We start from the raw sequence: 3,110 nt of genomic DNA on the forward strand, positions 1-3,110 counted from the left end.
GTTGGCCAGGCTGGTCTTGAACTGCTGACCTCAGGTGATCCACCTGCCTTGGCCTTCCAAAGTGTTGGGATTACAGGTGTGAGCCACCTCACCTGGCTAAAAATAGATTTCTATCCAGCTAATACTTTTATTGCTTTTGCTTAATAGAATGTTAATAAAACTGATTATTATACTTATCTGCTGATTCATCTGACACTAAAATGTTCATCTTTTGGTTAAAAAATTATTAGTGTTTTACTTATTTATATTTGAGAACCTGGTAGCTCTGATTGTCATAAAAGCAATGTGACTGATTTATTATTCTGGAATTTGGAGGATGTATAGAGTTAGGGTGCCTTCCCATGTAGGATTAGGATGTACCTTTGATGTTCCATTGCGTGCATGGTCTGCATTTTGATTTCAGAGTTGTTAATAGAAGAGATTGGGGTAGAGTTTGTTGGTAAGAGGCTCTTCATATTAGAAAATTATTATTTTTGAGACAGAGTCTCGCTCTGTAACCAGGCTGGAGTGCAGTGGTGTGACCTTGGCTCACTGCAACCTCTGATTCCCTGATTCAAGTGATACTCCTGCCTCAGTCTCCTGAGTAGCCAGGATTATAGGCATAAGCCACCACAACCAGCTAATTTTTGTATTTGTAGTAAAGATGGGGTTTCACCATGTTGGCCAGGATGGTCTTAATCTCCTGACTTCGTGATCCACGAAGCCTCAGCCTCCCAAATCCTCCCTGGGATTACAGGCATGAGCCACCGCTCCCGGCCTAGAAGATTATTTAGAATAGTGGCTTAGGAATTGGTAAATGGGCTGGAAAAAAGCAAAGGTAGTATGTATTAGTTTTTTAATTTTTAATTTTGAGACAGTCTCTGTGACCCAGGCTGGAGTGCAGTGGGGCCATCTCAGCTTACTGTAGCTTCTTACTCCTGGGTTCAAGAGATTCTTGTCCCTCAGCCTACTTAGTAGCTGGGGTTGTAGGCATGTGCCACCACTCCTGGTTAATTTTTTTCTTTTTAAGACAGAGTCTTGCTTTGTCACCCAGTCTGGAATGCAGTGGCACAATCTCAGCTCACTCCAACCTCTGCCTCCCGGGTCAAGCAATTCTCCTGCCTCAACCTCCTGAGTAGCTGGGATTACAGGTGCATGCTACCACACCTGGCTAACTTTTGTAAATATGGGGTTTCTCCATGTTGTCCATCCTGGTCTTGAACTACTGGCCTCAAGTCATCTGCCTGCCATGGCCTTCCACAGTGCTGGGATTACATGAATGAGTCACTGCCTGGGCCTAAAAATAAACATTTGTTTTTTGAGAAACAGTAGAATAATTAATGTGGAAGTAGTAAAATTGACTTAACAATTGTTACAAAGTAGCTGGCTAAAATATTGTTCATTGTGTTACTAGTTTTCTTTAAGCCTTTTTTTTTTTTTTTTTTTTTGCTTTAAATGGTTTGAAACATTCATGTAGGAGTTTAATATATGCTGGTTGATAGTTTTCACAGCATTGAAAATGTTACCTGCTTTTGTAATGGAAGATAGTAAGTAAATGATGCCAAATTTTGCTGGAATTAGCCAAGGGTGATGCAGTGCCACAAGGAGGTCTTCCTAAATTCAATTCAATGTTCAGATTCCTAAGATGACCACAGCCCACATATGGTTCCTCTGTGTATTCAGAAGGATGTAGGACAGGAACATAGCTTGTGAGGGGGTTGGCATCAGGTATTCTTCTTCAATTAGTGTTCTTGTCACAGTCACACAGGTACAAGGAAGTGAGAGCCACATCGGACAGGTGTAGGGTTACCCTGGCTTAGAGCCTAATGCCCCACAGAAACCAGAATCTCTTGTAACAATTGTAGCTTTCTGGGGCCACAGGGACATGCAGTTACAAGTGTCACTGCACTCAGGAAAAGCCAAAAAGCATGGTATTCCCATTAATAGCTCACTGATAGTTATCCCAGTTCAGATGCAAGTGACCAGGCAAGGGTCATTTTTACCATAAGCCGGTTGTCTAAGAAACAGTGATGGCACCCTGACACTTATCGGGTAACTTGGATAACAGAGCTAGAGTTTAACTTAAAGTTAGATTCTCACACCCTAGGGACAGGGGCTTGTTAACCTTTACCCATAGGCACAAAACAAAAGCCTTGCCCTTAAAGAGAGTACAGCCTACTTGTGCAGACAATATATACACCGGAAGTCTCTGGAAAGAATTGTGCAGCCTGAAACCTGGTCATGAACATGAGAGCCGCAGTCCATGATCCTTGATTGGATCCTGGATTGGAGGGAAGAAAGAAAACAGCTCTAAAGGGTATTTGGTGGGAACTTACTCAGGTGTGATAATGATATCCTTTCTATGAGAGTGAGTATGGTATTTGGGTCTTTTTGAAATTTAAACAAATTGGAAAGTAGCCAGTAGGGTGAGATGATTGGTGAAAAGAACCTTTGCTCTCTTGGTCCTCTGGAAACTCAAAATGAATGGAATTCTATTTCAGAGAAACCAGGATGATTTTAGTCTTTACTTTTTACAACTCAAAATCAGATTTAAGTAGCATGTAACTGTATTTCTTGTTTTAACAGGGGAACAAACTCTGCTTGTCCACAATTCTTTAGCCTGCAGGGTACTGATGATTTCTGATCGATGTGGTTTGGTGGGAACTAGCCCCAAGCTCCTTCAAGGTTCTGCATGGTGGCCCCAGCTCCGTCTTTTGTGTCTGTGGATTTACCTTAGGTTTTGGGGATCCTTTCCCCTTTCCCAGTTTGTGCTTTACAACTTCTCTAACTCTGCTTTGCAGAGGTGTGTTTAAACATATTTGCTGGTGGAGATTACCTCTAATTTCCTTAATTTGTTTTCATTTCCTTTTTTTTTTTTGTAATTTTTTAATTCCCTTTTTATTTTCCTTTTTAATCATCGTTTTAATAGATTTGTGAAAGACCAAAAAAAAAGAAAAAAAGATGCCCAGTGATGATGAATCTGCTGTCTTGAACCAGATGTATCCTCATAGTTTGGCAGAAAATACTTGAAAACAACGATAAGTTGAGCTACCTGGAAAATGCTTTTTGTCTTCTATTTATGTTTTATGTTTTTTCCTTCTTCTCAAGATTTTTTTTTTTTTTTTTTTTTT

At 40.4% G+C, this 3,110-nt stretch overlaps 1 protein-coding gene across 2 annotated transcripts in view; it reads left to right on the forward strand.

Annotated features, from left to right (window-relative positions):
• ALDH7A1 (aldehyde dehydrogenase 7 family member A1) overlaps nt 1–3,110 on the forward strand; it is a 58,631-nt gene that overhangs the window by 28,379 nt on the left and 27,142 nt on the right. The gene's annotated exons all lie outside the window — the stretch shown is intronic.

The sequence above is a fragment of the Sapajus apella genome, unplaced genomic scaffold, assembly GCF_009761245.1.
Source record: "Sapajus apella isolate SASKATOON/1434 unplaced genomic scaffold, GSC_monkey_1.0 scaffold1, whole genome shotgun sequence".
In the NCBI taxonomy this organism is placed as follows: domain Eukaryota; kingdom Metazoa; phylum Chordata; class Mammalia; order Primates; family Cebidae; genus Sapajus; species Sapajus apella.